This window comes from Mobula hypostoma, chromosome 6 (genome assembly GCF_963921235.1).
Source record: "Mobula hypostoma chromosome 6, sMobHyp1.1, whole genome shotgun sequence".
Taxonomy (NCBI): Eukaryota; Metazoa; Chordata; class Chondrichthyes; order Myliobatiformes; family Myliobatidae; genus Mobula; species Mobula hypostoma.
In genome coordinates, this window is record NC_086102.1 from 59,593,151 (window position 1) to 59,616,288 (window position 23,138).

Consider the following 23,138-nt stretch of genomic DNA (forward strand, 5'->3'; position numbering starts at 1 on the left):
GAGCACCATGGGTCAAAACAGATTGAACAATCTCACTCTAATGAGCATTGAACATAAATTTCTGCGTGAAATAGACATTTCCAGTATCACCAACAAATTTGCTCAAGCTAAATCTAGAAAATGTAACTTCTAAATTGTAGCTTTGTTATTTTTGACATTTGAAATTAATGCCAACATGTAATTAATACTATTACTGAAGTGTCAGGCATTTGTCATATTATCTGGCTGTATACCAAATGAAAAAATTGAATTCCTTCACTATGCAAGTAAATAGTTTGTTTTAATAATTATGTGAGTTTATTTAATTTAGGGCCCCTTTATAACATATGCTACAGCTTATTATGCACTAACTTAATCCAGCCCTGGGCTGACCAGGACTTTGTGAAAGTTCCTCTATGTTTGACGGTCAAAGCGAGCATAGAAGGCATTAAGCTCATCTGGGAGCGAATCCTTGTTGACACCTATGTCATTTGGTTTCACTTTGCAAGAAGTAATAGCAATCAAGTCCTTCCACAGCTGTTGAGCATCCTTCAGTTTGGTCTAGAATTGGCACTTTTCTCATGAGATGGCTTTCTGGAGATTCTACCTGGACAAGGATTCATAGAGTGCAATTGTAGTAATTTAGAATAATTTATAATAAATAGAAGAGTCAACGTAACATTGAATACACTCAAATCAGCATGAGTTAATCAAGACTGATAGCCTGGTGGAAGAAGCTGTCCCGGAGCCTTTTGGTCCTGGCTTGTATGCTGCAGTACTGTTTCCTGGATGGTAGCAACTGGAATAGATTGCGTTTGGGGTAACTCAGGTCCCCAATGATCCTACGGGCCCTTTTTACACATCTGTCCTTGTAAGTATCCTGAATCTTGGGAAGTTCACAATTACAGATGTGCTGGGCTGTCCACACCACTCTCTGCAGAATCCTGTGATTAAGGGAGGTAAAGTTCCCATGCCAGGCGGTGATGCAGCCAGTCAGGATGCTCTCAATTGTGCTCTTGTACAAAGTTCTTAGTGTTTGGGGGCCAATACCAAACTTCCTCAACCGTCTGAGGTGAAAGAGGAACTGTTGTGCCTTTTTCACCACACAGCTGGTGTGTACAGATCGTGTGAGGCCCTTAGTAATGTGGATGCCGAGGAACTTGCAGCTGTTTACCCTCTCAACACCAGATCCATTGATGTCAATAGGGGTTAGCCCATCTCCATTCCTCCTGTAATCCACAACTAGCTCCTTTGTTTTTGTGACATTGAGGGAAAGGTTGTTTTTTTGACACCACTGTGTCAGGGTGATGACTTCTTCACTGTAGCCACATCGTTATTGTTTGAGATTAGGCCAATCAATATAGTGTTGTCAGCAAATTTAATTAGCAGCTTAGAGCTGTGGGTGGCGACACAGTCATGGGTATACAGGGAGTAAAGGAGGGGACTCAGTACACAGCCCCGAGGGGCTCCTGTATTGAGAGTCAGAGGGTTGGAGGTGAGGGAGCCCACTCTACCACCTGCTGGCGATCTGACAGGAAGTCCAGGATCCAGCTGCAAAAAGCAGAGTCAAGGCTGAGCTCTCTGAGCTTCTTGTCAAGCCTGGATGGAATTATGGTTTTGAATGGTGATCTATAGTCCAAGACCAGCACTCTCACATAAGCATCCTTCTTCTCCAGATGTGTGAGGACAGTATGTAGAGCAGTGGTTATTGCGCCGTCTGTCGATCGTTTGTGTCGGTAGGCGAATTGTAAGGGGTCTGGTTTGGTTGGTAGCAAGCTGCAAATGTAATCCTTAACCAGCCTCTAAAAGCATTTGCTTATTATTGAGGTGAGTGCGACAGGACACCAGTCAATCAGACATGTTACCTTGGTCTTTTTAGGTACAGGGACAATGGTGGATAATTTGAAGCAGGAGGACACTCTACACTGAGAGAGGGAGAGATTAAAAATGTCTGTAAACACACCTGCCAGTGGTGCTGCACACATCCTCAGTACTCGCCCTGGGATGCCGTCTGGTCCCGCAGCCTTGCGACTGTCCACTCGTTGGAAACATCTGCGTACCTCAGCCTCAGAGATGACCAGGTTGCAGGTTGTAGCGGTAGTTTTCCTCGGAGGCTCAGAGTTAGCGACATTGAACCGAGCATAACAGTGATTGAGCTCATCTGGGAGAGAGGTCGCGATGTTGGCAGCACCACTACGCTTGGGTTTGATATCTGTGATAGTACCCTCGCCACAAATCACATGTGCTATTTGTTGTGAATCTTGAATCAATCTTGTCCCCGTATCGTTGTTTTGCAGCCTCCCATCCCTGCTCCCTGTCTTCTAAGGGTAGCAAGTTTTGAATTCAAGCTTGCAATTGTTCCCTAATACCATGCATTGTCTGAATTAATTTACCATGAGGGACCTTATCAAATGTAGATAAGATCTATTGTAATGTTCCCTCTAAGGTGTGTGCACACACTTCTTTTGCTACTAGCGCACAAAGGAATTTAAACTATTCACAAAAGGTTGTCACTCTTACCTTGTTGGCATGTTAAGTGTATTTCCTGATCGTACACTACCACGTTTCCTTTTCTGGTTTCTGATGCGGACAGTGTTGACAATGTGCGATGATTAGTCTACAGATTTCTGGCTTATTTATGCTGTTTGTATTGAAGAAATCATTCAGTGCACACATGTTGTTGTCATTGGAAAAAATTGCACTGCACAAGATTTTTGTGCACACTGGTCACTATAAATTATAGGGAACGCTAGTCTATTGTCTTACCCACAACAAGCACATTTGCCACTTCCTCCAAAATCTCAATCAAGTTTATGAGGCATGACCTGCCCACCCAAAGCCATGTTGACTGTCCCTAAACAGGACATACCTTTCCAAATACACATAAATCCAGTTCCTCAGTATCCTCTACAATAGCTTCCCTACAAATGTGAGTCTCACCGGCCTACAATTATCTGGATTATCTCCATTTCCTTTCTTGGAACACATACTTTGATAATAAATGTACTTTGAACTTTGAGCAAAGGGACATCATTTGTGACTCTCCAGTCTTCTGAGACCTTGCCTGGTGCTAGTGAGGCAGAAAGATCCTTGTCAAAGCTCTAGCCATCTCCCCACTTACTTCTTTCAATATTCTAGGAGGAATACTAACATGCCCTGGAGACGTTCACCTCACTACTTTTCAGAAGACCCAGCACTACCTACTCATATTGTTAAAAAGACCTAACACATTAGTACGCCCACTCTGTTTTCACTATCCTCCAATTCCTTTTCATCAGTAACTGTTGATGCAAAGTACTCATCAGTACTTCAACCACGAGCTCTGACTCCAAGTACAAATTCCCTCCTTAATCCATGAATGGACCTACCCTCTTCTTAGTTACACGCACAAAGTGCAGAGGGAACTCGGCAAGTAGGGCAGCATCTGAATTATTGAGTTCCTCCTGCACTTAGTGAGTTATTCGAAATTTCCAAAATCTGCAGAAACTTTAATGTTTATGATCTGCCTCTCCATATTTATCCTCTTTTCTTTACTGCAAGTGTAAAATAACTTGGGATTCTCCTTCATCCTTCTTGCCAAGGGCATTTCATGGCCCTTTTTGGCCTTCCAAATTGCCTGCCTGAGCACTTCACTATCATCTTTATATTCCACAGGGGTTCAGTTTGACTTCAGCTTCCTAAACCTTTCATATGCTTCTTTTCCCAACCTGACTAAACTTAGGACCTCTCAGGTCATCCAAGATTCCCTTGCCTTACCTTTCTTACTCTTATTCTGTACCAGAACATGCCAATCCTGAGCTCTGCTCAGCTGATCTTCAAACTCTGACTTGTCAGATGTGGACTTGCAGCTGCTCCCAATCAACACCCCTTAGTTCATAAGTTATCCTGTCATAACGTGCCCTCCCCCAATTTAGTACCTTCCTGCAAGAATCAATTTTATTTTTATTCATGACGATTTTAATGCATAATATGTTGTGGTCACCATTCCCAAAATGTTCCTAATATCAGGTCTGTCACATGGCCTGGCTCATTTCCCAAATGCTGGATCCAGTATGTTCTCTCCTTTGATCAGACTCCCTACATGCTGTTTCTTGTTTTCATATTTCATCTTCTGTTCTCTTGGTTTGAAATACTGTATTCACAGTAACTTGGTTTGAAATTAAGTTACTGTGAATACATAACTTAAGATATATTTAGATAAACAGTCAAAGTTGATAACGCAACTTCAGAAGATGTTCCACATAGTTTTCAAAGCAAGAATTAAGATATGTGACTGCAAGGCTTTTAGATGATATAAAGGGTGGGAAAATCAAATTGTAAATATCCCTTTAATTCATTTCTGTCAGGCTGTTCATATTTGGGATGTACTTAGCTATCAAGGCAAAGGTTTGATGCGTTTTTTAATTATAATGTGTTATTCAGTCCATCATGGAGTTACAATTTCTGTCTCAATGGTATGTGCCATAGTGCGAATGATTTCATCGTAAGGTAGAGGGTAACATGCTAATTTTTAGTTAATCGCTCTGTAACATTATGTTCTGGGCTTTGGCATATCTATCCTGAGAAATATGAAATACACTAGTGGTAAGAATTAAGTACATCTGGGCTCTTGTTCCATTTTTGAATTCACTATGGACACTTTGTATGCAGCCCTTTGGCTTCACCACAGCTGCTGCCAATGCTATGTGAAGCATGTGAGGTGAGCCCTACTCTTGAGGTCACCGATCTTCAATAAACGGATTGCTGAATACACCTGATTTGTTACTTTGCTTTATTGAATATTAATCCTTTAATTGATTTAAATTTAATGAATGTGGTTTTAATTGTATTATTTTAACAATTCAATTATTTTCTGTAATTTCAACAGTTTCTAATTTTGGAAGAGTAGAAACGTCTCTTGCAGGAACCAGCTGTCAGCAAACCACTAGACGATGAGACCATAAGATATAGGAGCAGAATTAGGCCATTCAGCCTATCGAGTCTGCTCTACCATTTCATCATGGCTAATTGATTTTTCCTCTCAGCCCGTCTCTTGCCTTGCGCCTGTATCCCTACTGCCCTGACCAATCAAGAATCTATCTGCCTTAAATATCCATAAAAGCTTGGCATCCACAGCTGCCTGTGGCAAAGAATTCCACAGATTCATTACTCCTAGGCTAAAGAAATTTCTCCTCATCTCCATTCTAAAAGGACACCCCTCTATTCTGAGGTTGTGTCCTCTGATCTTAGATTCTCCTGCTATACGAAACATCCTCTCCACATCCACTCTATCAAGGTCATTTACCATTTAATAGATTTCAGTTAGGTTACCCCTCATTCTTCTGAATTCTAGTGAAACCTCTCCAATTTTAGCACAACGTCAAGATAGTCCACAGCCATAGTTACTAGCTTTCTGTGATGTATTTGTTATCTGCAGCCTGCTCAACCTTGCAGAAAGATGACAGCATTAAGGCTGACCCTTGGAAATCACTTGACAGCTGAGAGTAATCATGGACATCCTCAACAGGCAGATACAAGGCATGGGGCAGATTTGGCATACTCTGGCCAATTGTCCTCATTGACGTTCTTCAGTTTAGATTTCAGTACAAAAATATGGAAAGTCTACTGGTATCACTGTAAAGTGAGATGCAGTATATTGCAGTGGAAGTATTATGTATTAAACTGGTGATTATTCATGCTGGTTGGACCTGTTAACATTTGGCAAAATGTAGAAACATAGAAAACCTACAGTGCAATACAGGCCCTTCAGCCCACAATGGTGTGCCAAACATGTACTTACTTTAGAAATTACCTAGGGTTACGCATAGCCCTCTATTTTTCTAAGCTCCATGTACCTGTCCAGGAGTCTCTTAAAAGACCCTATTGTATCCCCCCCCACCACCGTCACTGGCAGCTTATTCCGCTCACTCACCACTCACTGCATAAAAAACGTACCTCTGACATCTCCTCTGTACCTGCTTCCAAGCACCTTAAAACTATGTCCTCTCATGTTAGCCATTTCAGCCCTGGGAAAAAGCCTCTGACTATCCACACAATCAATGCTTCTAATGTTAATAAGCAATATGTTAAAAGATTTATATACAAATCTTTTAGAACTGACTAATCAGTCAGTCACTTACAGCAAAAAAGCAAACTGTTAGAGGAATTCAGTGGGATGAGCAGTATCTGTGGAAGTGAGACAGGGCCTGGAAGGTGATAAGTAGACCGAGGATGGTGAAAAATGATGTAGGCAGAAGGAATCAGGCTGTCGGGGAAGAGGGGTGGAGTTGGAAAATAGAGGCAAAAAGATGATAGGTGGAAGCAGAAAAGAAGGAGAGAAAAGCAACAGATGGAGCCTGGAAAGGTGGTGGAGGGCGCTGTGAAGGGGAAGGTGAAGGTGGGGAGAGAGGCTGGAGGGTGTTAAGCAGCGGCACAAAGGCTTCAAGTGCTGGAATCTTGAATCAACGAGTGATTCTCATCACCAGTGACAGGGATTGAATGCTATCACCTTCCACAAAGCTAAATTAAGTGATGTGGCAGACAGCAGGGCTTCACTTCCAAAAAGGCTCAACGCCTTCCATGCTCTTTTTGACCATCAGAACATGGAGGAAACATCGCAAAACCCCACATCTCCTGATGATCCTTTGATCTCAGCATCTGAAAATGATGTGTGAGCTGCTTTCAGGAGGCTGAGTCCACGGAAAGCATCCAGACCAGACAATGTAACTGGCCACACACAAAACAACTGTGGGTAGTGTTAGTGTGTGTAGCGCCCCTGGCCAGCCTCAGGGTCGCTCAGCTCGCTGTCGTCTAGGGAAACAGCCCTCGGCCCCGCCAAACTGGGTAATGGTTTGTATGGATACTGTGTGATGTACCCCACCCCGCCCAAATAGCAGACAATACACCAGATACCATTAAATGATTTACAGTTTATAGATATTACTGGAACTATATAATTAATAGAGAATAAAATATAAAAGGAAAATAAAAGGCGGCACACTTATCAAAGTTCAATCTCTTCATGCACAAACAGTTGGAGCTCAGGACCCTCTTTCTTCAACCTGCGTCTCCCCTCGGACCACCTCGACCTGCCGCCTGGGACCAACAACAGTGGTCGACCAGACGCTCCACACAAGTCCGTCTCCGTCTCCTCTCCTCGCCGAACACCCTGGACCTCGGACTCCTGCTCAGGGTCCGGCCCCGTTAGTGGACTCACAGCACCTCGTCCATCCTCTGTCTCTCTCTCGCCTGCCTTCTGCACAAAAATCCGCGCATCACACTAACTTACAGACATACAGAGAGAATAACATCTATCCCAATTGGTTTGTTCACCCTCTTATCAGTAACATAATCCAAACAAACTGCTAGCAGGAGGACTTTCTCAGCAGTTAACATAACAAAGAAGCTATTTTAATTAGACTACGCAGTAACATAAAAGAAGAAACCCCTTACGCTCTGCCCCACCAAATAAAGTCATGTCCTCATGACTTCTAAATAACTCGCCAACCAGTCCTACAGACACAAAAACCCATCCAGATACACACAGTCACATTGCTCCCCAAACAGTGGACCTTCTGCCTGTCCACGGGCGCTACATAGGCCAACCTATCTGGGAGCTTCCTAATCCTCCGAGACCTCCGTACCCCCTCACCTAAACCCTAAAGGCTCGGACACTACTAGGAATACCTCGGGTCTGCTTGCCAACTCCTCTCTCACTCATGCCACCACTACAATTCGGAGCCCCCTGTCCCGTGTCCAGGGCCCCGCTTCTTCTCCTTCTGGTCCTGCTGTAACTGAGACTGCCCACAGCTAGCCCTCCCCACTACACCTGACTCAGTGGGAGAAGGGCCAAAGGTCTCTTCCTCAATCACTGGGAAGTTAGGGAAAGGCAGCATGTACCACATGTACAGCGCATCGTCCTTCGAATCTGTATTCTTCCTCATTCCCTTGATGGGTAGCTTCTATTTGAGTTTCCCAAACTGAAGCACTTAGCGGGGCTACCCCTTCAGCCTCTTGCAGTCGAGACATCAGCTTCTTTGGGGACTCCTTCAACTTTCACCAGTCTCAGCAGTTCTGACTCAGGCTTCTTTGCCATCTCAATCTGGGATGCAGTTACCCCACCAGCTTCTTCCACCCTGACCTGAAAAGCAGCAGTTAAAGAATGTTCAGCCTCCGGTTTTCTCTTCCTGATGACTTCTTCTGGGTCAACTTTCAGCTCTTCCACTTCATTTAAACTGTCGATAGTCATCTTCAGGTTCCTTTCAAGCGTCTGCCTCCCTTTTCCGAGATCTGTCCTCCATTGCTTCACCTCCTCGGGAGTGTAGTCAAACTCTCCTTCCTGGGCTCTCGGTTTTCTGTTGGCCTTAGTCAGGACACTTCCTTGATCTTCCCCAACTTGTAAGTCTTCCGATCTGTTCTGGATCAATGTCTTGAGTTTCTGCTGATCCCTTTGAAGGTGAGTCATTGTTTCATCCCGCAGGATTAATTCATCAGTACATGACCGCAGTGTCGGCTTGGAATTCCATTGCTCCTTCTCCACTTTGATGAGCGTGAATTCCAAGTCTGCAATGGTCATCCCACAAGAGCGGCATTCCGTCTCCAGCCTGCATTTCTGAGTGTTCAGTTCAGCGGTGCAAATCCCCTCTCTCCCAACAGTATGGACAGCCCCGAGTCCCACCACCAACTCGTCAACGCTAGTCTGAACTCCTTCCTGGGCTCTCACCCAACACGCATGCAGCAATAGCCAGCAAATAACCCACAGAAATACACATTACTGATTTAAACCGGGCAACCACACAGCATACCTCTGAATCCAATTCCGGACGAGCCCCCAAATGTAGCCCCCCTGGCCAGCCTCAGGGTCGCTCAGCTCGCTGTCGTCTAGGGAAACAGCCCTCGGCCCCACCAAACTGGGTAATTGTTTGTGTGGATGTTGTGTGATGTACCCCACCCCACCCAAATAACAGACAATACACCAGATACGATTAAATGATTTACAGTTTATAGATATTACTGGTATTATATAATTAATAGAGAATAAAATATAAAAGGAAAATAAAACGCGCTACACTTATCAAAGTTCAATCTCTTCGTGCACAAACAGTTGGAGCTCAGGACCCTCCTTCTTCAACCTGCGTCTCCCCTCGGACCACCTTGACCTGCCACCTGGGACCAAAGACGACGGTCGACCAGACGCTCCACATGAGTCCGTCTCCGTCTCCTCTCCTCACCGAACACCCCGGACCTCGAACTCCTGCTCGGGGTCTGACCCCGTTAGCGGACTCACAGCACTTGGTCCATCCTCTGTCTCTGTTGCCCGCTTTCTGCACAAAAACCTGCGCATCACGCTAACTTACAGACACACAGAAAGAATAACATCTATCCCAATTGGGTTGTTCATCCTCTTATCAGTAACATAATCCAAATAAACTGCTGACGGCAGGATTTTCTCCACAGTTAACATAACAAAGAAGCCATTTCAATTATAACATAACAAAGAAGCCATTTCAATTATAACATAACAAAGAAGCCATTTTAATTAGACTACCCAGTAACATAAAAGAAGAAACCCCTTACATGTGTCTTTGACCTCTCGCTTTGGCAGTGTGTGGTACCAACTGGCTTCAAGCAGGCTTTAATTATACCAGTGCCCAAGAAGAGCATTGTAACCTGCCTCAATGATAATCACCCAGTAACACTTCCATCCTCAGAGAGGAAGTGTTTTGAGAGGCTGGTGATGAAACAGATAAACTCCTGCTTGAGAGGTGACTTGGATCTGCTCCAGTGTGACTACTGGAGCAGCAGGTCCACAGCAGATGCCATCTCACTGGCTCTTCACTCAAGCTTAGGACTCCTCGATAGCAAAGATGCATAATTCAGGATGTTGTTTATTGACTACAGCTCAGCTTTCAATACCATCTTCCCCTCAAAACTAACCAATAAGTTCCAAGACCTTGGCCTCATACCTGCTTATGTAAATGGATCCTGGATTTCCTCACTTCTATGCCCCAGCCAATTCAGATTGGCAACATCCACGATCTCCACCAGCACAGGTGCACCACAGAGCTGTGGGCTTAGCCCCCTGCTCTACTTGATTTACACCTATGACTGTATAGCTAACCACAGCTCCAATGCCATATTCAAGTCTGTTGATGCCACCATTGTTGAGGGCTGAATCAAGTCTGGTGATGAATCGGCAAACAGGAGGGAAAATGAAAATTTGGCTGAGCGGTGTCATTGCGACAATCTCTCACGCTATGTCAGCAAGACCAAAGAAATAATTGAAGGCAATTATACTTCCAGGATCTTTGCTAAATGCATTTTTTGTGTGTTTGGGATCATAGAAATGAGAAACCTTCAAGACATTTTCTGATCTGACATTAAGACATTTGTTTCACTGTCCTGTTAGGCATAAAATTAGGATATTTTCAGATTCTGCATGAACTCTATAGTTGTTCTGTAGCTGAATCATCTTGTGATGACTATTCACTTTCCAGGGCCCAAGAGGATTATTGCTAACCTCAGATTTCTGGCATTGCAGCATGATTTTCTCAAAGAGGTAAAGCTGTTTTTGACAAGTTAAACATTTAACTAATATTCCTTTCTCGGCTTCTTGCTGTAAACACCAACCAGTCTTCATTTCATAATATAAAGTAAGCAGTAATCCGTCTGAAGTTAAAAGAACAGCTATGCAAACAAACAGCACTGTCTACAGAGCACAGGCTGCTGGCCCACAGCAGGGGACTGGCTGCTTAAGAGATATGGTTTACAAAAAGTGACCATGAGACATTCTGCTCTGCATCAGCTAAATATAAGACAATACTGTTAAGTTAATTGGCCTATATCACACTAGACAACTACAGCTAAACACACTAAATACTGGAGGAACTCAGCAGGGCAGGCAATATCTATGGAAATGAATAAACAGTTAACGTTTCAGACTGAGACCCTTTTTCAGGACTCAACTAACTACAGCTAAGTTGTATGCATCGATTCCAGACCAGACGTATTTTGTCACTTAGCACATTAAATACAGTCACACGTATGATCAATCAATAGTTGGGATATTTGTATACTCAGAGAGTCAGCCCTCACTATGTTAATTTTCAGTGTCTGGGATCTCTGTCTCCAGAAGCTTTTGGACAATCTGTGTAAATTACAATATCTGAAAAATAAACACATGCAAATAATGTCAAACAGATGGAAAACAATACAAGAAAACATTGGAAATTATGTTCAGAATAATAAGGAGAATGACAGAAAGATGGGGTGACAGAAAGAAGAACTAGAATTCATTCCTCATACTTCAGATTCTGCAATGGATGACTCATGCATTTGCAAATTCTTGCTATAAATGGAAAATCCTACAACAAGTAGTGGATTTGGCCCAGTCCATCATGGGCAACACTCTCCCCATCATTGAGCACATCTACATGAAGCATAGTCGCAGGAAAGCAGCATCCATTATCAGGAACCCCCCTCTCCCAGGCCATACACTCTACTCGCTGCAGTCACCGGGACGGAGGTACAGAATCAGAATCAGAATCGTGTTTAAGATCACCAGCATTGTCATGAAATGTGTTAACTTAGCAGCAGAAGTAGAATGCAAAACATGACAATTAAATACTTAAATTAAAAGTCGTGTTAAAACAGAATTAATATAAAAGGTGAGGGAGTGTTCATGGGTTCAATGTCTATTTAGAAATCAGGTGGCAGAGGGGAAGAAGCTGTTCCTGAATCACTGAGTGAGTGCCTTCAGGCTTCTGTACCTCCTTCCTGACGGTAACAATGACAAGAGGGCATGTCCTAGGTGATGGAGGTCCTTAATAATAGATGCGGCCTTTCTGAGGCACTACTCCTTGAAGATGACTTGGATGCTACAGAGGCTTGCACCAAGATGAAGATAACTAATTTTACAAATTTCTGTAGCTTCTTTCGATCCTGTGCAGTAGCCACACCCACCCCCTCCCCACCACACCAGACAGTGATGCAGCGTATCAGAATGCTCTCCCCAGTAAATCTGCAGAAGTCTTTCAGTGTTTTAGGTGACACACCAAATCTCCTCAGGAGCCTCAGGACTCACACAAACAGTTTCAGGAATAGTTATTACCCTTCAATCATCAGGCTCTTGAATCAAAGGGGGTAGCTTCAATGAACTTCATTTGCCCCATCATTGAAACATTCCCTCAACCTATGGACTCACTTTCAAGAACTCTTCATCTCATCTTCTAGAAATTAATTGTTTATTTATTTTTTTTTCTTGTTGTATTGCACAGCTGGTTATCTTTTGCACACTGGTTAAAAACCTAAGTTGGTGTGGTCCTTCATTGATTCTATTGTGGTTATTATTCTGCTGTGAATTTATTGAGTATGCCCGCAAGAAAATGAATCTCAGGGTTGTATATGGTGACATACGTGTACTTTGATAATAAGTTTACTTTGAACTTTGATGTTCAAATCATTGCAGCATGATTTTCTCAAAGAGGTAAAGCTGTTTTTGACAAGTTAAACATTTAAGCTGTGCAATACAACAAGAAAAATAAATAAATAAATAAACAATTAATTTCTAGAAGATGAGATGAAGAGTTCTTGAAAGTGAGTCCATAGGTTGAGGGAATGTTTCAATGATGGGGCAAATGAAGGTCATTGAAGCTACCCCCTTTGATTCAAGAGCCTGATGATTGAAGGGCAATAACTATTGCTGAAACTGTTTGTGTGAGTCCTGAGGCTCCTGAGGAGATTTGGTGTGTCACCTAAAACACTCGAAGACTTCTGCAGATTTACTGTGGAGAGCATTCTGATACGCTGCATCACTGTCTGGTGTGGTGGGGAGGGGGTGGGTGTGGCTACTGCACAGGATCGAAAGAAGCTACAGAAATTTGTAAAATGAATCTCAGGGTTGTATATGGTGACATACGTGTACTTTGATAATAAGTTTACTTTGAACTTTGATGTTCTTTTTGTTCCTAAGAAACATACTTGTTTGGAAATCTTTAGTAGTTTATGTATTTTATAATTGAGAAATCTTTTATAAATCAAAAGTCCACTGTGAGTTTTAAATGCGTATTAAGAGCAATTTGTCTAAATTTAAAAGTGTGACTTTAAAAATAAAATAAGCTGTGTTTAACCTACTTAGTTAGTTGGTAGAGAGGGGGAATCCACCACTTAAATAGTGGGTATTGGCAGCTAGACCTCACCACAGAGACTTGACAGGGAAGAAAGTTAATCTTTGATAAGTAAGTTGATACAGAAGAACCTCTCTATAGTGATGGAACTCTGAGATACCTATAATAGGGCTTAAAATCTCCCTTTGAGTTTAGAGTTTTGCGGAGAGTGAACCCAATACCATCAGAATCTCAGAATTTACTTTTGGGTGATAGAAACTAACATCTATTAATGGTCTTGGCTTTGGTGATTAATGAAAGAATTACCACATGGCAATTTGTCTCAGACACTGAGAGCAAAGTGGCAAGAAGATGTGAAGTAAATCTGAGCGTTGAAAGTGCATTTACTAGACTCTGGACACATTCTAGACAAACTGATTGGGATAATGCCAGCCAAGTAAACATAGACACAGGTAGAAGAGGGGAAAAGGAAGAAAGCACGCCTGAACTTCATATTAAATTATGGCATGAATGCAAGAAATTTGAGAGAGATCAAGAGAAGATGCACAACTACAATAGATAGCAGTCACTGTTCCAATTACAAGCAGCCTTGTCCAACTAAATTCATAACAATGGTCCATAAATCATTACAGTTGATGCTATAATTGAGTTGGATAGAATGCTCCATTTTTTCCCCATAGCTGGATTTCTGAATAGTGGCAATGCTCATTCTGGAGTGCAGCTATTAATTAATGTCAATGCTTGCTGTGTAATATGCCCATAATCTGGTACAAAAGGACCATAAAAATATGACACAGCTCTTCACTGAAAGAGAAGCTAGGGAATAGCAAGGAACTGCAATCTATCAATATTCTTCAGTTGTTTGTAAGTTCCAAGGCTGTTTTTATTGTGTGTATTACATAAAAATAAGTGGAATGAAAAATGTTTGCATGTCAGCACAGAGATGGAAAAGTCTGTCCCCAATGTTGCAAATACAGGTGAAGCAACAAAGACTTGGGAAACATTAGCAATTCGGGGCCTGTTGGCTGGAACTTCTGAAATATTGTAGAGTTCCTTGAAATGATAACAAAGAAGGCAGATAAGAGGCTTATGGTTTATTAGATTTTCAAAACTATGAGAATGTTATGAGAATGCAGGGTGACTTGGACAGGATGGGTAAGTGGGTGGATGCATAGCAGATGCAGTTTAATGTGGATAAATGTGAGGTTATCCACTTTGGTGGTAAGAACAGGAAGGCAGATTATTATCTAAATGGAGTCAAGTAAGGAAAAGGGGAAGCATAAGGAGATCAAGGTGTTCTTGTACAACAGTCACTGAAAGCAAGCTCGCAAGTACAGCAGGCAGTGAAGAAATCTAATGGCATGCTGGCCTTCATAACAAGGGGAATTGAGTATAGGAGCAAAGATCCTTCTGCAGCTGTACAGGGCCCTGGTAAGACCACACCTGGAGTATTGTGTGCAGTTTTGTTCTCCAAATTTGAGGAAGGACACTCTTGCTATTGAGGGAGTGCAGCGTAGGTTCACAAGGTTAATTCCCGGAATGGCGGGACCGTCATATGTTGAAAGGTTGGAGCGACTGGGCTCGTATACTCTGGAATTTAGAAGGATGAGAGGGGATCTTATTGAAACATATAAGATTATTAAGGGATTGGACACACCGGAGGCAGGAAGCATGTTCCCACTGATGGATGAGTCCAGAACCAGAGGCCACAGTTTAAGAATAAGGGGTAGGCCATTTAGAACGGAGTTGAGGAAAAACTTTTTCACCCAGAGAGTGGTGGATATGTGGAATGCTCTGCCCCAAAAGGCAGTGGAGGCCAGATCTCTGGATGTTTTCAAGAAAGAGATGGATAGAGTTCTTAAAGATAGCGGAATCAAAGGTTATGGGGATAAGGCAGGAACTGGATACTGATTGTGGATGATCAGCCATGATCACAGTGAATGGCGGTGCTGGCTCGAAGGGCTGAATGGCCTAATCCTGCACCTATTATCTATTGTCTATAAAACACATTTGATAAGTTATCACATAAATAAGCCTAGAAAAGATAAAGCAATGAAATTAAGAGTAATTGTGGCCAAAAGGATTGAGAGGTGGTTGGAGGGGAGGGTTGGAGCAAAAGAAGACTTGGCAGGCCATAAAGCCCTTGGGAGAGAAGTTCATTTTAAATTAACCAGTCAAAAGGTCTTTGATCTAAGGTGCAAAATTGTGTAATATCAGGTTGTATTCGTTGTTCAAATCACAGAAAAGTCTTAACTGTTATAACACCTTTAAATAAAAGCAGACTATCCAGAAAGGGAGAAGTTAGACAGCTAAACCAAAATCTCTGTATTGGAGGGAAACATTGAATTGTACTTTTAAATGGCATTCCAAGAAGAAAGGTGGCATTCTAATGTTTCCCAAGTTAGACTTAAAAGGAAAAAAAATCTACCCATACTTTCTTTACATTAATTTTCAGGAATTTGAGGGAGCAATCATATCCTTTCTACCATCAGAACCACTGAAAAAAAGCTCAAATAATATTGTCATCATGGACATAGTGAACCAATCATAGTGTTACTTTGATTATGATTCCCTGACTGTATCTAAGTATCTGGAGAGCATTCCACAGACCAACCAAATCCATAGTTCTTAACACTGCTGCATGTCAATGGCTACTCCCGCCCCATCATCCTCAACCTATTGCTGTACGCTCTGCTCACACATGACTACATGGCCAAATACCCGAGGAATCACATCATCAGGTTTGCCGATAACATGACAGTGGTAAGGCTCGTTACCAACAATGATATGACAACCCATGGAGAGGAGGTGGAAGAGCTTGATGCCTGGTACCAGGCAAATAATCTCTTCCTTAATAACAACAAGAAAAAGGAGATGGTTATCAGCTTCAGAGAACTCACACCACTCACAGATTCCCTTGAAATCGTCAAACTCATGGGCATGCATATCACATACAACCTCTCATGGTCCCAGGACACGGTCAGGGAAGCTCACCAACACCTCAACTTTCTGAGGAGGCTGAATAGAGCTGGAATTTACACATCCACACTCGCATCATTCTACAGATACACAGCAGTAGCATCTTAACAAGCTGCATTACCGCATGGCATGGAGACTGCACTGTGACAGACAGGAAAGCTCTGTAACATGTAATCAAAACTTCCCAAAGTAACACTGGCACCAGCCTACCTACTATCAAGGACATATCAAGCGGAAAAGGTGCCAGAAAAGGGCCAGTAACATCATGAAGGATCCCGCACACTACATAGGAGGCTACGTATCATCCGCAGATGGACCACCAGACTCATCGACAGTTATTTTCCCAAGCAGTAAAGCAGATCAGCACCTCCACCAACTAACTCCACCACTACGTTATTTTTCCCATCAGTCACCTTACATACAGTTTGCGTCACTTTAATGAACATAAAATCAAGCTGAATACTTTGGTTACTTTATGGTCATACATACAATCAAGCTATCACATGTATTTATGTTTATTGTGTATTTTTAAATTATTCCATTGAGTTATTTATCTTTTGTGTTTTATTTGTGCTGCATCAGATCCAGAGTAACGATTACAGGTTTCCCCCAACATCTGAAGGTAGAGCGTTCCTATGAAACGGTTCGTAAGCCAAAATGTCATAAAGCGAAGAAGCAATTACCATTTATTTATATGGGAAAATTTTGTGAGCCCTTCACAGACCCAAAAATAACCTACCAAATCATGCCAAATAACACATAAAACCTAAAATAACAGTAACATATAGTAAAAGCAGGAATGATATGATAAATACACAGCCTATATAAAGTAGAAATACTTTTCCACAATCATTGCCAGCACTGTTTTCCGTAGCGAAAATGTCACGCAAGCACTCTCCACAGAAACACGGCGTAAGCGCTCTCCAGTAACCTTTAAGCTATGAAGCTGCCAAATCATACCAAATAACACATAAGATTACACAGCAATTTAAAGTAGAAATAATATATGTACAGTGTTGTATCACTTACCGTAATCGGGAAGACAGCTTGCCGAGCACACTGATGGTGGTGTGTTAGACTGAGTCATCGCAGGTTGGGTGGTGCAGTGGCCCCCACCCTCCAGGCCGCCGACCGATACATTGCCGCGAAGCATGCCGGGGTCCAGCGGTAGCCGGGAGGCACACAGCACATATTTAAGAAAAAAGCCGAAATAAACATTCTAATTAATTAGGTGCCGCCCGACACATAATTGTCAGCCCAGATCAGTGCCGATTGCTGATTGCATCGCCTCTGATCTGGGCCGACATTTACGTGTGGGGCGGCACCTAATTAATTAGAATGTTTATTTCGGCTTTTTTCTTAAAGATGTGCTGTGTGTCTCCCTGCTACTGCTGCATTCTCCGCGAATCGGTACTGTATCTGTCCGCGGCCTGGGTGTTGGGGTGGTGGGACACTGGGGTGTCATCTCGTTGTCTGTTTCCATTAGAGCAGGCAGCTCATCTTCTCCTATGACTGCCTGCCTTGATGTCAGAAGGTCAAGGTTCGTAGTCTGCTGCGGCTGATGTGGAAGCCTTGCTTGACTGCTGAGCCTCGCACATTTTTCTATGATACAGTTCTTTGTAAGGACTGAAACAATCTTGCAAATATCCCCTAAACTGACGTGCCCTTTCAAAATTAAAGTCGTACTTTATCATTGCAGCGAAAATCTCACGCAGTGGCTTCACGTTCATTTCGCTACTGCATTCGGTTTCTATTGTTATCCTTTCCTCTTCCAATTGCGTCAGCTCTTCATGGTCATGGGACTCCAAAACCTCTTCAACGTCGTCTTCATCAGCTTCCACAAGTCAAACACACTTTGTCCTTACTTCGTTCACCATGATCAAAATGCTTAATTATGTCTAGTTTTACGTTAAGTGTAACACCCTTACAAGCTCTTTCAAGTTTTTCCAGTACCTCAGAACTCATCTTGCAAATGGCTGCTCAATGCAACGTGTTTAAGCAATGCCGTTCCGAATCCGGGGGAGAGCGGCTGCTTGGGGCACGCATGGCTTTTTATTGCGTGCTGATTTTTTTCACGTGCTGATTTTTTATCGCGCGCTGATTTTTTTCGTAACAGTGACAACACCTTCTGAAAGCGAAAACAGGGTACTAATGTAGGTCTTTCGTAACAGTGAGGTTTCGTAAAGCGAACGTTCGAAAAGCGGGGAAAACCTGTATTTCATTTTCCTTACACATGTGTACAGGAAATGACATTAAACAATATCAGAATCAGAATCAGGTTGTCATGAAATTTGTTGTCTTTGTGGCAGCAGTACAATGCAATACATAGCAATAGAAAAAATGTACATTATAGTAAATATATATATGATAGTTAAATTAAATAAGTAGCGCAAAAATAAAATTTTTTTAATATAGTGAGATTCATGGGTTCAAAGTCCATTCAGAAATCAGATGGTAGAGGAGAAGAAGCTCCCCTTGCTTTCAGGCTCCTATACCTCCTTTCTGATGATACCAATGAGAACATGGCAAGTGTTGGGTAATAGGGGTCCTTAATAATCTATGCCGCCTTTTTGAGACATCGCTCCTTGAAGATGTCCTGGATAACACCGAGGCTAGTGCCCTGACTAAGTTTACAACTCTTTGCACCTTATTTTGATCCTCTGCAGTAGCCCCCATACCAGATGGTGTTGCAGCCAGTTAGAATGTTCTCCACTGTACAGCTGTAGAAATTTGCGAGTGTTTTTGGTGACATACCAAACCTCCTCAAAATCCAAATGAAATATAGCCACTGTTGTTATGTTCTTTATATTAATGCGTACCGTGGGTTACTAATAAAGAATCATATTCTCAAAGACATAGAACTTTTATTTACAGCAACAACCAAACCACGTTTTTATAGTAGCATGTTCTCGATCATTCTTCCATTTCTGCACATGCTCAGAACTCTCCAATCACGTTCTGACATGTCATATCACCACAACTGTTGGGCCTTTTTTAGCTCTGCATCAGTATGTTGGGCCCAGACAAAATCCTCAGAGGTATTGAAATTGCTCACTCTTTCCACTTCTGATCCCTCCACGAGGACTTGTGTGTATTCCCTCATCTTACCCTTTCTGATTCTTAAGATGCTGTGGCAAAATTGACCATGTACTATCAGTTGTGCCAACTTTAATTATTGAGGCAACATTGATTACGTGTGTCCTTCGTTATTGTTTAATTATTTAAATTATAACCTAAATTTCAACAATTTCTACTGTTACCACATTAAAAGTAGTGCACATAGTTAACCAGTAAGCTCTTTCTCTATGCCTCTGTCCCTCTTTACCCCACCCCCCGTATCTGTCTCTGTCTCTCTTTCTGCCTCTGCCTCTCTCACTCCCTCTCTCTCTCGCACATGTTCTCTCACATATTCAGAAACGTGTATCCACTCACAAACATCAAACACACACACACGCTCTCGCATGAACTGTAGAAATTTGGGAAATGAGCTGAGCTAGACATTCAGGTTAATATCAGATTTTTTTTTCTGATTATCATTACAATCCTGGATGAACTGTGGTTCCAGATGCTTGCTTCGTACAACAATTGCATTAGATTGCATTAAGTGGTAGGCCAATACTTGAATCTGCATCTGCAACTATATATGTAACCATGGTAGCAATTTGGTATGAATCTTTTGGAGAAGGAAGTAACTGCAATCCCTTGAATACAATATTTTTAATCAGAACATTCTTAATTTCCAAAGGAAAGCTGCCTACCTTTGAAATCAGAACTTTATCATAAAGTTTGTAACCTGAAGAATCAATAAAGGGCATCCAGCTCATGGACTTTTCCAATGCTTTCAGTCAACGGCCTCACAAAAGTCATTAAATAAGATTACAATGTGTGGAATTGTGGTGACGTGCTGACATGGTTAAAGGATTGATGAGCAAACAAAAGCATAGAGTAAGAATAAAAGGATCATTGTTCATTTAGGAGTTTTTGATCAGTGGGGTACCACAGGGAGTAATTCACTATCTACATACAGTTATTAATCTGGATAAGTTGCCAGAATGTAATATTTCCAAGATTGCTGATGATATAAAGCCGGGTGTCAATATGAACTGGTCAAAATAAAGTAAAGAAACTTCAGGATGGATATAGACAGGCAAGGAAAATGGGTGAATATGTACCAGATGGAATAAAAAACAGAAATATGTTGTCAGGAAAAGAAATAGAAAAGCAGAGTGAATGGTGTTCAGAAGAAACTGGATATCCTTGACAACAAAGTACTGAGAGTTAATACACATTTCAAAAGACAAACAGTATACTAGCTTTTATATAAAAGGAAAGGAGTGAAAAAGTGGTGATATCATTCTGTGATGGCATAGAACAATTATAGTCCCGTATTTAGAAAATTTCATGAAGGACTGGTCTCCCTACCAAAGGATGGATGTATTTACAATCACAGAATTGCAACAAAGATTTACCAGATTGATTCTTGGGATGTTAGACTTGGCTTATGATTGGAGATTAAGCCGGTATCGCCTACACTAACTAGAGCATTGAAGAATAAAAGGACATTTAATTCTGACAGGGCTTGACGAAAACTGTGTAGAAAAGATTTTTCCTCTGCCTATGGTGTCCAGAATAAAAACCACACCTAAAATAAGGAGTCAACCATTCAGGTCAGAGATGAGAAGCTACCCTTTAGACTAAGGATGCTGAATATTTGGAATTGTCTAGCAAGGAAGGCTATGGTGGCTCAGTTACTGAATGCATTCAAGAAGATGATCGATAGATTTTAGGGAATCAAGAAATATAGGGTTAGTGTAATGATGGGTGGCGGGGTGGAGATAAGTTTCTACCACAGGAGGTGTAAGGCACTCTTTCCTTCTGCTAGCCTGCAGGTCACCGTTGGGCAAGGTGTAGCATTTGCTTAGCCTGCTGATCAGGGTCACATTAAGTCATGGGAGCTGGTGGTGGATGGTCATATGAGCAGGTGGTGCATATCACAAGTCCTGGTTATGCAACCACAGGTGCCAGACAGTCAGTCTCTGAAGAGTACTGATAATGGCTGGGGTCATCTGTCTTATAAAGACACAGCCCAGAAGAAGACAATGGTGAACCACTACTGTACAAAAATTTGCTTAGAATGATCATTGCCATGAGACCCTGATTGCCAAAGTCATATGACACAGCAGATAATGATGAAGATGATGATGATAAGGAAGTGTCACCTAAATAAAAGATCAAGAACAACCTTATAGAATGGAATCTTATATAATGAATCATATGGAGTAATTTAACACAGGTATAAATGTGTAGCTGTAGCTTTATGTTTGCTTCTTATTTTTGTTCTAGGATTGAGAGCAGGGGTTCCCAGCCCGAGGTCCATGGATCCTTCAAATAATGGTTTTATTGGGAGGCACTGTACAAATGTACAATGGTCCTATCATCTCCTCGGACTGAAGGAAATTTTTTTACAGCTTTATTGTTTTTTTTTCAATCTCCCTGGAAACTTGATCTCTCTGTCTTTCCCAGCAGATTTTTCATTACTCTGATCTGTTTGTCAATCCCTGTCTGACCTCTTTACTGATTACCAATACTCATTAGACCTGTGTCTTTATAATTCTTTGCTGTAATTAACTACCTACCTTTTGTTAGTATTATATACTGTGTAACGCGCTGTAAGGTTTCACTGCTAAAGGTTTCTCTGTAGCAGTAATGTTTGGCTTATGACTTGAGATAACAGGGGCTTTAGACTTTGTGCCATCCAATGAGAGATGTGTTGTTTCTTTCTTGTGGGTCTGAGAGAAGGGAATCGCAGTCCTTTGTCAGCAAGAGATGGAGAGAGAAGATGCAAATGGAGAGAGTTGGTAGATCGCTGGACGGAGGAGTGAGTGTCTGAGGGTCGGTGACACTCGGAGGAGGTCGATGGGGAACAAATGGACAGAACCATGAGTTCCAATGTTGCACATTAGACTGTTTCATGAGAATGGTCCTTTTTTGTTTCTTTACTAACCATATAGTCAAATTAAGAATTATAAAGCTCAATTGTTTAATTGCATATTGTGTACTGTTTGTTATTTCGTGGTACTGATTTGTAACTGGGGAACACATCAGGCAGCATCCATCCAAACAAGATTTCTCGAGTTTGGCCAGGCCGGAGGCTGTCTTCCCCTAGATTAAGCTGCGAGCCAAACCTGAGGGTTACAACTGTATGGCATTCCTTTCAATTCTTTAATACGAGACACCATTTGAAAGCAAAAAAAAACCCATCTATCTTTTCAGTCACCCAGAGTCCTGGTACAATCTTTGTTTTGTTTCCCTTGCTACCTCCCATGGCTCATTTTCAGTTTTCTTTTTATTATATAGCTCATTTGACCTTCTGCCCCACTGAAATTTGCTCCTCTTCACTTGCCACTTTCACAGGTTGAAGATACTTTTATTAATACTGCCTACTACTCTAACAAAAGGCTACCACAACTATCACTGTACCTGTCATGATCTCTTCTCATTACCCTGCTGCTTCTTTACTTCACTACCCAAAGTCACCTGGCAAATCACTAACTCAATAATTTAACAGCTCAGCAATCTTCTCTTCATTCCACATTTGATTTTCTTCCTTTGTTCCTGCTCATTAGGAAATAACCCAAAGGTTTCACCAGTGAATTCTTCAGAGTATTTGCTCTTCCAGAATTCACAGTTGTACAGTTTCCCACTTGTCTCGTAGAATAGCTCTCATATAAAAGGAAGTTTGATAGAGCATTGTAATGCAGAAGCTTAAAAATGTGGTGATGATGCAGCTTTACTTGGCAATGGACTGCATGAAGATTGGGTTTGTTGGTTAAGATTGTAGTCATGAATCAGGTATAAAATGGTAATGTTTTCTGTGGGAGTCAAAACAAAAGCTCCATACCCCATCTGGATTAAGATATTCGAAGGCTCAGTCAGTATATGAGATTCCAGATATTTCTTGGTGTATCTCTCTTCCTTGAAGTTCAAATTTTAGGTGCTGCAGATGACGCTGCACAGCTCCCAGTTGAACAATGGCAACCCCATGTGGTTGGTATTGATACAAGACAATGATTACAT